General features: G+C 33.0%; 1 long non-coding RNA gene across 1 annotated transcript in view; it reads left to right on the top strand.

The window, feature by feature from the left end:
* The window catches only part of LOC110262601, an 18,059-nt gene extending 5,646 nt beyond the window's left edge, over positions 1-12,413 (top strand). The window contains exons 2-3 of the long non-coding RNA XR_002347462.1: positions 5,786-5,790; positions 12,403-12,413. This is a non-coding gene — a long non-coding RNA (uncharacterized LOC110262601). The remainder of the gene's footprint in view (positions 1-5,785; positions 5,791-12,402) is intronic.

The raw sequence follows: 12,886 nt of genomic DNA, 5'->3' as shown, positions 1-12,886 counted from the left end.
AAAAGCTATTTTAATTTAATTTATATAAATAATATAACTTTAAAAAAAATTAAATTAATTTTAATGAACTATTTGTAAAAAATAAAAATTTACCAAAAACATGCAAAGAAGCGTAAAAATAATAGAATAGAAGCTTCCATGCATAGTCATGAATCATGATTAGTGGATAGTGGTCACATATGTTATATGTAGTAGAGTTAAACTTGATCTCTATGATATTAAGTCTAATCAAATTGTCCTTAATTAAGATTAGGCACAAAGCCAAAAATTGTGGGAAACTTGTGGTTTAAACTATATTAATGAGGAGATGCTTCAGCAAAACAAACCAATATATTAAGAGTGACGGTGCCAAATTAATGTAGGCCATTTTATTTTAGTGATGTTGAGCTTTGTCTAAAGTTGATGTGACCTTGGTGAACAAATGGAATGAATATAATAAAATAAAATAAAAGTGGGGCAAGAAAAAGGATAAGAAGAGGAGAGTAGGTATATCAGAATGACATGGTAACATGCTGTTGTGTATTTGTGTGTGAATTGTTTGTGGCTGTGCTTCTCAAATCTCAAATATATATGTCTCTTTGTAGTTTGTAGCTGTATTGTATTAGAAATTTCATACATATGCTGCTTCTCATCTTTCAATGCCCATCTAACTAGCTCATCAAGTTTGGTCAACATTATCATCATCACTCATGATCATATGTATGTATGTATGTATGCGTGCGCGCATTTGTGACCGTATTTTATATAATTTACTTAATACATTCTCATATGAAAAAATACTTATTGTGTGAAAAATGAGAATTTACAATTTTAGTTATTAAATAAAAATAAGGCTAAAATTGAAGTATAAGGATTAAAGCATACGAATTATGCTATTTGCTATTTCTTAAGAATAAAAAAATTATTTTTTATTTTTATAAAATTAAAAAAATAAATCATTTATCAAAGATGCATACATAATTGTTGAAATTAGATAGCCTAAAAAAGAGGATTAAATTTAGAACATCTTTTACACTTAATCACAAAAATTAATTTAAAAGAAAGTTGTTGTCTTGGCTAAGAAACGAAAAATCTTGAGACTTTTTCGTTTGTCTCATTTTGATAAAAATCAGAACAGAAAACAGAAGATCAATTTATAACATTATGTATTTTAATTCAATTACTTAGAATAATGTGACTTATATCTAATTTCTATCATAATAATAATAGAATTTGTTGGTGGGTCCCCAACTAAGTGGGACCCACAGTTAAAAAAAAAGAAAGAAAGAAGTGGCCAAATAGCCACGGAGAGAGAGTGAGGAGTGTGACTCTCACTTTTGAAAGAAAGACGAACGAAGCAAGGGCTTCAACAGCGAGAGAAGAGAAGAAAATTTGTGAAAAAGGGTAAGTCTATTTTGATCCGATTAAATCAGTAAACTTGCTCCATTTCTTATGAAATTTTAGTATGTTATTCCTGGTGTAGAGATGAATATTAGGATATAACTTGCTTGTTGTATTGCCTTCTCTTTTGTCTGATTTGAGATACCTACTTTGTGGAGGGTTTATGTTGATTCCGTCAGTTTTGATGATATATTTTGTTGATTGTTGAGATGCCCTAGTGTCACTAGGAAGATTGTTTGTGTATCCATTATTTTGATAGTGAAAGATTTTTCTGGACTAGGTCCCACAGGTTTTTTGTCCCTCTTTTGGGAGTTTTCCCACGTTAAAACTCTAGTGTCTTATTATTTAATTTCTGCCATTTTATTTGTTGCTTGGAGTATCTTTGGTATTGCCTATTTAATCGCACAGGTTGTGGAAAAATTATTTTTGGTGCTTCCGCTGTTAGACAGGTTCTTGTTTTGAACCTTTGTTGAGTTTTTCCAACAAAGGGTATCAAGAGCTCTGGTTGTTTATCTCTGTGCTGATTAAATGGAGGAAAATACTCATGGGCCAAATATGGTCAAATTGAATTTCCAAAATTATTCAATTTGGAAGACCCTCATGGAAGACATGTTGTATAGCAAGGACTTGTATGATCTTGTGGAGGAGATAAATCCAAAGGTACAAAATCCGATGTTGAATGGAAGAAGCTGAATCGGAAGGCAGTTGCTTTGATTAGGCAATGGCTTGATCTTAGCGTGTATCCACATGTTGACATCGAAACGAATGCTGAGAAGATGTGGAACAAATTGAAGGAGTTATATGAGAGGAAGAATGTGCAAAACAAAGCATTCTTGATTAGGAAGCTTGTCAATATGAAGTATACTAAAGGTAAATCAATGCTGGAGCACTTGAGCATTTTTCGGGAGACAGTGAACCAACTGACAAATAATGAAATCACTTTGAATGATGAGTTGCAAGCCTTGTTGTTGTTGAGCTCTTTGCGTGATAGTTGGGAAGTTCTAGTTGTGACACTGACTAACTCAGCTCCAAATAAAAAGTTGACGTTAGCAATGGTTAAAGAGAGCATGTTGAATGAAGAAGCCAAAAGAAGAGAGCGAGGTTTGACTAATGCCTCCTCCCAGTCAGAAGCACTTGTTTCAGAGTCACGGGGGAGAAGTCAAAGTAGAAAACCTCACAGTTCCGACAAGTCAGAGAGTCGAAGCAAGTCAAGAGGAAAGTACAAGCCAAGAAAGGAGTTTATTTGTCACCATTGTGGCAAGCCAGGGCATATCAAGAGGTATTGTAGGTTCTTGAAAAGAGAACAATCAAGGGGAAGAAACGAAGACAAAGGTAAAGATAGTGATAAAGAAACTGCTGCTATTGTTTATGAAAATGTTCTTATCACATATGATGAAAATTATGTGAATCTTGTCTGTGATGATTCCACTTGGATTATGGACTCTGGTGCCTCATGTCATGTCATTCTGAGGCGTGAATTTTTCACTTCCTATACTGCTGCAAATTTTGGCAAGATCAAATTGGGAGATAAAGGAGTGTGTGATATCATTGGTATGGGTAATATGTGGCTTGAAACTAACATGGGATGCAAGTTGTAGTTGAAGAATGTTAGGCATGCACCAGATATGCGGTTCAATCTTATTTCAGTGAAAGCATTGGATCAAGAGGGGTATTGCACTTCCTTTGGTAGTGAAAAATACAAAATGACCAAAGGGGCTCTCATTGTTGCTAAAGAAGATAATAGTCTCACTACTCTCTACCAGTTGTAATCAAAGTTGTGCAAAGAAGAGGTGAATGTAGCTTATGATTCCCCTTCTGATTCGTGGCATATACGTCTTGGTCACTTGAGCGAGAATGGACTAAGCGTCTTAGCCAAGAAGCACTCACTTCCCGTGAAAGGTACAACTTTAAATACTTGTACTCATTATTTTGTTGAAAAGTATGCTAGAGTATCATTTCATAGTTTTGGACCTCATAGGAGATCACATATTCTAGATTTAGTTCACACTGATATTTGCACTATAGATGCTAAGATACTAGGTGGTGTATCATATTTTGTTATTTTTATTGATGATTATTCTCGAAAAGTGTGGGCTTTTGTTTTGAAATCTAAAGACCAGATGCTCAGTATCTTCAAACACTTTCATGCAAGTGTTGAAAGAGAAACATGAAGGAAATTGAAATGTGTTCGAGCAGATAATGGTGGTGAATACAGGGGTCCGTTTGAAGAGTATTGTAAAGGACATGGGATCAAGCTTGAGAAGACGTTTTCTAAGACTCCTCAACATAATGGATTTGCAGAGAGAATGAATCGCACTATCAATGATAGAGTCAGGTATATACTCTCTCATGCAAAGTTGCCTAAATCCTTTTGGGGTGAAGCGATGAGAACTACAGTAGATTTGATCAACCTTTCTCCTTCAGTTCCACTAAATGGTGATGTTCCAGAGAAAGTTTGGAGAGGGAAAGATGTCTCCTATAGTCACTTGCGAGTGTTCGGCTGTAGGGCTTTTGTTCACATTCCAAGAGATGAAAGGTCCAAACTTGATGGAAAGTCAAAGCAGTGTATTTTCATGGGTTATGGTAACGAAGATTTTGGTTACATATTATGGGATCCGGTAAGCAAGAAGATAATTAGAAGCTAAGATGTGATTTTCTTTGAAGACCAAACTATTGAAGATCTTGAGAAGATAGATAAGCCAATAACTGTTAGACGTTCTGCTGATGATGAACCTGGTCCTTCCACTAGACCTCCTATTGATGGGGGAGATGTACAAGTTGATAATGATGATGATGATTTGCATGATGAACCTACACCTCAACCTGAGGTGCTAGATGTAGAAGTTCCACCAGATGTTGAAGTTCCACTTGAACCACCAGTTGAGCCTAAATTGAGAAGATCTATTAGAGAGCGTCATCCTTCTCAGAAATACTCTCCTCATGAGTATGTGATGAACACTGAGACTGGGGAGCCAGAGAGCTACCAGGAAACTATGTCTGATGAGCATAAAGAAGATTGGTTGAAGCCATGCAAGAAGATATGAAATCCTTGCATGAGAATCATACTTTTGAATTGGTGAAGTTACCGAAGGGTAAGAGAGCATTCAAGAATAAATGAGTGTTCAAATTGAAAGCGGATGAAAATGTCTCACGGCCAAGGTACAAAACTCGATTGGTTGTGAAAGGCTTTGAGCAAAAGAAAGGTACTGATTTTGAGGAGATTTTCTCTCTAGTTGTGAAGATGTCCTCTATTCGGGTTGTGCTTGGATTGACAGCTAGCTTGAATTTAGATGTTGAGCATCTTGATGTGAAAACTGCATTCCTTCACGGTGACATAGATAAAGAAATCTATATGGAGCAACCAGGGGGTTTCGAGGTTAAAGGAAAGGAGCATCTTGTATGCAAGTTGAAGAAGAGCTTATATGGGTTGAAGCAAGCGCCAAGGCAGTGGTACACGAAGTTTGATTCCTTCATGGAAGGTCATAGGTATAGTAAGACTTCTTTTGATTATTGTGTATATGTTAAGAAATTCTCTGATGGTGATTTTATAATTCTCTTGCTTTATATTGATGACATGTTGATTGTTGGTCATGACACTAAAAAGATTGAAAATCTTAAGAAAGACTTGAACAGATCCTTTGCTATGAAGGATTTGAGTCCTGCAAAGAAAATCCTTGGCATGAGTATCATCGTGACAGGAAGAATGGAAAACTGTGGTTGTCGCAGCAGAAGTACATTGAGAAGGTTTTAGAGAAGTTTAGCATGAGTAATTCTAAACCTGTTAGAACTCCACTTGCTAGTCATTTCAAGCTGAGTTCGCAGCAATGTCCTACAAGTGAGAAAGAGAAAGCAGAAATGAAGAAGATTCCATATGCATCTACAGTTGACAGTTTGATGTATGCTATGGTTTGCACCAGGTCGGATATTGCTCATGCCGTTGGAGTTGTTAGTCGGTTTCTCTCTAATCCTGGCAAGGAACACTGGCAAGCAGTGAAGTGGATTCTCAGATACCTTAATGGTACTTCCAGAGTTTGTTTATGCTTTGGGAGTGGCCAACCTGTATTGGATGGTTACACAGATGCGGATATGGCTGGGGATCTTGATTAAAAAAAGTCTACTTCTGGTTATATGATGACTTCTGCAGGGGGGAGCTGTGTCGTGGCAATCTCAACTTCAGAAATGTGTTGCTTTGTCTACTACAGATGCAGAATACATTGCTGTTGTTGAGGCTTCTAAGGAACTCTTTTGGATGAAAAAATTTCTACAAGAGTTAGGCATCAATCAAGATAAGTTTGTGTTATTTTGTGACAGTCAGAATGCTATCCATCTTAGCAAGAATCCAACGTTTCATTCCAGATCGAAGCACATAGAGGTGAGGTATTATTGGATGCGTCAAGCACTTGAGATGAAGTCATATGCACTTGAGAAGATCCATACTGATGATAATGGTTCATATATGATGACTAAGAATTTACCTGCAGTGAAGTTTGATTCCTGCAAAGAGAAGGCAGGTTTGATGGAGCAGCCTATCCCCACTTGAGTTGGTGAGGGGGAGATTTGTTGGTGGGTCTCCAACTAAGTGGGATCCACAGTTAAAAAAAGAAAGAAAGAAGTGGCCAAATAGCCATGGAGAGAGAAAGTGAGGAGTGTGACTCTCACTTTTGAAAGAAAGAAGAACGAAGCAGGGGCTTTGACGGCAAGAGAGGAGAAGAAAATTGGGGAAAAAAGGCAAGTCTATTTTGATCCGATTAAACCAGTAAACTTACTCCATTTTTTATGAAATTTTAGTATGTTATTCCTGGTGTAGAGATGAACATTAGGATATAACTTGCTTGTTGTATTACCTTCTCTTTTGTCTAATTTGAGATACCCACTTTATGGAGGGTTTATGTTGATTTCATCAGTTTTGATGATGTATTTTGTTGATTGTTGAGATGCCCTAGTGTCACTAAGAAGACTGTTTGTGTATCCATTATTCTTATAGTGGAAGATTTTTCTGGACTAGGTTCCGTGGGTTTTTTGTCCCTCTTTTGGGGGTTTTCCCACATTGAAATTCAGGTGTCTGATTATTTAATTTCTGCCATTGTATTTGCTGCTTGGAGTATCTTTGGTATGGTTTATTTAATCGCACAGGTTGTGGAAAAATTATTTTTGGTGCTTCCGCTGTTAGACAGGTTCTTGTTTTGAACCTTTGTTGAGTTTTTCCAACAGAATTTTACTATAATTCTAGAAAAACTACAAATGCCAATTCTAAATGATTACACCTAATCCATCGAGGAACCACTCAAGTTTTTTAACCTCCTTCTTCCTCGTCTTTCTCTTTCATTATCATCGTTATCGTCGTCACCACCACCACTACTATCCTCTTCTCCTCCTCCTCTCTCCTCCTCCTCCTCTTTCTTCTTCTTAGTTAAATTATCACACAATTATTTTAATGATTTATTTAGTTATAAATGACACAGTTAATAAATTTTGATGTCAAAATTCAGAAATTTTATGTGTTACAGTTAAAAAATTTTGGTGCTATTTTTCTGATAAATTTTGCACAATTCAAAACTCTTCCTCCTCCTCTTCCTCCTCCTCCTCCTCCTCCTCCTCCTCATCATCATCATCATCATCATCATCATCATCATCATCATCATCATCATCTTCACACTCTTGTTACTTCTTCTCCTCCTTCTTTTTTTATCTTTGTCTTTCATTATCGTCGTCGTCACTGTAACGACCTAATTTCCAATACGTCATGATCATACTAAAAATCAAATGCTACTAACTTGTCTTCCTAAAATTAACTAATAATTATTATTAAGCATGTAACCTTGTTAGTACGTGATCAATTTTGTTAGAAACTTTTATTTTATACAAAAGAATACGTATAACCGAATACAACATACATGAATATAAGAACAGAAGAATAAATAAAACACAAAAAAACTAAACTTATAATAATATACATCATACATATAATATACAGAATAGGAACATTTTCCAAAAGAAGTCAGTACTACATTCTCTCATACACCTTTACTCATAACTATGTACATATATACATATGATACTCCAGGCCCTGGCCCATAGAGAAAGTCCCTAGTCTGCCCCCCGAATTATTCTAGCAAGTCTAACAGTGCCTAATCTCTCGGTGGTCCTAACCAAAAGTGAGAGACTAAAACACAAAATCTATACTAAGCTGAAGATGTCGTCAAAACATGCTGCCAACTCTAGTTATCCATGGTCAAACCTCGCTATCAGAAAATACGATCTCTATCACTTCTGGGTCTTCTTCAGGGTCTTCATCATTATCAGAAATCATGATAATCCCCTGAGAACTCCGGGTACTACTATCACTGCTAATATCTAGGCATGCAGGGATGATCGAGAACACAGGCCCTCTTCGCGTCGATTGAGAATACAGGTCTGATCGCAGGTATCTGATCTAATTCTTCTGCTAGTGGTCCTGAATGATCCCCTTAATGAGTGCCCAACAAAGATGATACCATCGACTCGGAAAGAAGGTCACAATCAGAGTAAGGTGCAGGTATAAACTCCTCAACTGAGTCAGACTCAAGAACTATTGGGTCCATTAGCTGTGCTTAAGGGTGGAAACAAGTCAGGTCAAGCCAGGCCAGTAATAAAGTATATTGGCCTAAGTCTTGTCTGTAGCATAACTATCATTGATTAAAAAAAAGACAATGCATATGAATATTTCCACTTGGCTACTTCTAAAATATGTAACATATCAAAATAAAAGACTTTATCAATATCGAGAATTGTAATAAACCAACTAAACATAACATCAAATTAAAGCTAATAACTACTTAAATCAAAACAAAGTAAAGGCAGTGTTGGACAATTAATCCATTAATCCTCCAAACTTGAAAGTGATTTAATCTTCTTGATCCAACACCTTGAAAAAAAAAACACAATACACATATCATTAGATTTTTAAATAGTGTAAATACAACAAATACTTTTTTTATTAGTTAAAAGAGAATGTTCAAAATAAAATTGTGGTAATAATCTTAGTATAAATTATATGATATCTCATTTATATATCATGAAAATTCAACTTTATTATTTTAATTACTTACATATATCATACCAATATCAATGTTCTCACATTTAAAAAGAGAAATATTTTCTATAACATGGATACTTAGTCAACAAGATAAATATTAAAAAGTTAATTTTTATCTTTGGTTTTTTCTTCAAATCATACTTGTTGTGAAGTCAATCTCCCCTATAAATGAGAGCTTCAATAGACTCTTGATTTAGTTGAGAACGATATTTATCAATAACTCTTCCTCCAAGTGCTAAATGAAGACTCTAAAGCCACCAGTTAGACAGAAATTGTTAATATATCCGCTGCCATTTTAGATAAAATCTTGAACTTCAGTTATTGTTTTTCCACCATTCTAAAGCAGTAAAAGAATTGCCTTCAAGAATGTAAGCACTCTCATAAAAAAAACTTCTAATTCTGATTTGTTGGATGAATGGTTTCTTTTTTTTCAAACCATATTCAATATTTCATCAATTTCACTAATTTGAGAACCAACCACATTAGATGAATCAACTACTCAAATTGTTGTCTCACCATATATTATTTGCAATGTATTCTTCATTTTATCAACATTTTCAGCAGCCACTACTCAGATTTGTAAATTAAAGAAAAACAGAATTTAATAACATGTAATTTACACTAGGAATCCAAAACACAAGCAAGAAATATTACCATATATTGCACTTTTTCAAATATTTGTCAAACTTTTTTTCATTGAGGTTGTCATTTCTTTTATGAAGAAATCTCTATCCTCAATAGCATCATCAATTACTTATTTTACCCTCCAAATTTAAGAAAAATACAAATTTGCAGTAGGATACTCACTATAAAAAATAACATGAATAACAAGATTAAAAATTTTTAGAAGTTTGCAGATCTTCTCAACTTTCTTCCAATCCTCTGATGATAGTTTGTAACTATAATGGGGTGGGATTCTCTTTTCCTATAAACAGAAAACATAGATTTAAATTTCAAAGCCACAGATAACATATTATAAGTAGAATTTCATCTTGTGGGACAATCAATGATGAGTTTTTTCTCCTTCAAACGCTTGTTTTCAGCAATCTCAACAAATGTTTTAAATCTTGAATCATTAAAATTGACATACTTGACTCTTTCACGAACTTTGTGAATAATACCTTTAATTTTATCTAGTCCATCTTGTACCAACAAATTATAAGAAGTATTGTCAACAGATACTGAGAAGATTTTGTTTTAAATTCCCCATGTCTTCAAACACTTGAAAATAGCATCCGCAACATCAATGTCACGTCTAGGAGCAGGTACTTGGACAAAACTCAAAATTCTTTTTTGAAGATTTCACCCTGCATCAATAAAGTGACCTATGATAATCATATATTCAACAATTTGATAGCTTGATTTTCACATGTCAAGTGTCAAACTTATCTTCCTAACATCTTGCAACAAAGCTTTTAGTTGTTTTTTTCTGCCTCATATATTGCCAAGCAATCATTTCGAGCAGTTTTGCGAAAAACTTTATAAAATTCAGAATTGACATATTGAAAGTCCCACATCCAAACTTCATCCTCAACAATGTTGAAAGGATACTCATGAACTATAATTGCTGCAACAATTATTTATCTCATCTTCTCTTGAAAATATCTTGCACCTAGTGTCACAAAGAATTAACACTTGAATTGGAAGGTTGAAATGGAATTAATGGTTGCTTGTTTTAGTGTGGCAACATACAATCTCCTTTGTAAGCAACTACTAGAATGCCTCCGTAAATGTGAAGTACTAGCTCCTTTTTCAGCGTAAGTAAATATAGATTTTCAATACTTGCAAATAGTTTTTGTACCTTTAAAACTTTTAACTTGATCAAAATCATCCCAAATTGGTGCAGTCTTCTTCTTTTTTTTGTAATAATAGTTTCATTACCACCAATTCTTTACGGTTTTTAATTTAATCTCTCGGCCATCAAATCTCATCAATTTTCTCGAGTCTCTCACTTGAAATCAGCCCTAAAACCATCGTCAACACTTCAGTTCTGATTGCCTCACAAGGGCCGAACCATAAAACTCTCAAAATTCAACAATATTTCAACCAAAAATCAAGCGGATACTCAATCAATTTCAAACAATAATCATCACACTAACAATCACACATTTAGAACACAATTAATCTTTACAAAATTACCGAATTCTACCTCTGTACGGCAATCACAACAACTGAAGCTCCATAGAAAGTTTCTGACTGAACAATTGAAAAAGAAAACATCGAAAATCGGCTACTTCACCTTCTTCTCACTTTGGCCGAACCATGCAAACTTGGGAAAAAGCTTTACCATTGATTTTTTCCGAATAAAAGTGGCATCAACATGAAGAGGAGGAAGATACGAGCAATTTAATCAGTTTAGATTTTTTATTAGAGTTACGAATCTAAGGAAATCAAGGTTGGAAGTTCTTCGGTTCCATGGAATCACGTTCTTCTCTCTCGGGTTCTCTTTCTTTTCTTTTGTCTCGGTGACCAAATGAGAAGATAATATGATGATTAATTAGTGATGGTAATGAGATGTCAAAGGCATTAATTGAAGGGGGTTAGATGTCGCGGTATTAAGATGTTGAGTCAGCAATTCAAGTTATAAATATTTTAAACGGATAATTACGAAAACTAAATGTATTAAAATACAAGTAATAATACATATAGAGATAAATATATGAGTCACTAATATAAATGACATTAGTAACTTTGTGATCGCAAGGATATAAAAATCCATGATAAAGCATTAGCGAAACTAAGTTCACCGAAAAGTACCGATATTTATTTATATCGGCATATATTAAAGTTAATAATATTATTATTATCAAAACTCTATTTTAATTAAAGCTCTTAAAATAAAATAATAACATAATAATATCACATTATTATTTATTTTTATAAAAAAATCGGAACCAGCTTGTCAAATTAAAACTAATCGCTGCAAAAACCGAAATCTAGCAAAACGTCTTTTACTTATAAAAACTTAGGGTATTATTGTCACCATCCCTTCCTCCTCCTCCTCCAACTCCTCCTCCTCCTCCTCCTTTTCTCATTTGATTTCTTCCTTTTCTTTTTTTTCTCCTCCTCCTTCATTATCATTATCATCAATCTTCTTCTTCTTCGTTAAATATTACACCATTAGTTTAATGATTCATTTAGTTATAAATGACATGGTTAATAAATTTTAGTGTCAAAATTCTAAATTTTTCTGTGTTATGGTTAAAAAAGTTTGGTATTATTTTTCTGATAAATTTTGCACAATTTAAAACCTTCTCTTCCTTCTCCTCCTCCTCCTATATTTTCATAATTCTTGTTCACCCTTTTAGCAAGAACCTGTGTCAGAATTAAAAAAATTTTGTGTCAAAATTAAAAAAAATTCTGTGTCATGGTTAAAAAAAATTGTGTATAACATCTTTTGTTTATCTTCTCCTTCTTATTTTATCTTCTTATACTTCTTTTTGTTTTAACTTTTTGACAAGAATAAAAATAAAAAAAAATTTACAAAAAAAATACATAATGTTGTAAAATTATTAGGAAGAGAAAGAAGAAAAGAAAAAAAATACAGCACTAACAATAATAATAAAAAGATGACGATAAAAAAAAATATACAAAAAAAATGTATTTATATTAAAAAACATGGAATATATTTACGTTAATGAAAAGTTAAAACATGTCTAATACATTTTCATTAGTAAAATTAATTTTTGTTGAGTTTAAATTAATTTTATTAAACTTAGTTACTAACAAAATTTAGATACGCAAGTGAGACTGATAAATATATTACTATTATTATATTAGTTTATGGCCCAAACCATTAAATATCATACAGTTGGTTATTGAACTAAGAAAATGATATTTTTGTCTTATATACAATAAGTGTTTGGGTTAATTATATATTCTATGAGAAAGTCTAAGAACTAGAAATTTTTGTATTTTGTGGTCAGTATTTAACTATAAAAAAAAAGTGAATGATTTTTTATTATTGAATATAATTTCACACCATTAAAAACATTATTAATGATCAATTGATGGTTATAAAACACAAAAATTACTAATTCTCTATCATTCCTAGCTTGCATCTTTATAAAAAAAAAAATTGTAAATAGTTAAAAGTAGAGGTTGTTGACTTATTATATCTTGTTCAATAATTTCCTTATATTCTATCATTTTTTATCATATCTAATGAGATTTTGACAATTTTTTTTATCATTCATTCTTTTGATTCTCAAATACTGTTAAACTTCTAAATATTCACATCACTTAATAAAATATTTGAAAAGTAGTATATATGATATTAAGAGTTAACACATTAAATATCTAACAAAGTTACCTTTGATTAATTGTTTTACTAATTCTCTCTCTCTTTCTCTTATTATTATTATTATTATTATTATTATTATTATTATTATTATTATTAAAGTAAAATATTAAATTAATCTTTTATATTTG

This window comes from Arachis ipaensis, chromosome B05 (genome assembly GCF_000816755.2).
Source record: "Arachis ipaensis cultivar K30076 chromosome B05, Araip1.1, whole genome shotgun sequence".
Classification (NCBI taxonomy): domain Eukaryota; kingdom Viridiplantae; phylum Streptophyta; class Magnoliopsida; order Fabales; family Fabaceae; genus Arachis; species Arachis ipaensis.
This window is presented reverse-complemented; position numbering and strand designations above follow the sequence as displayed.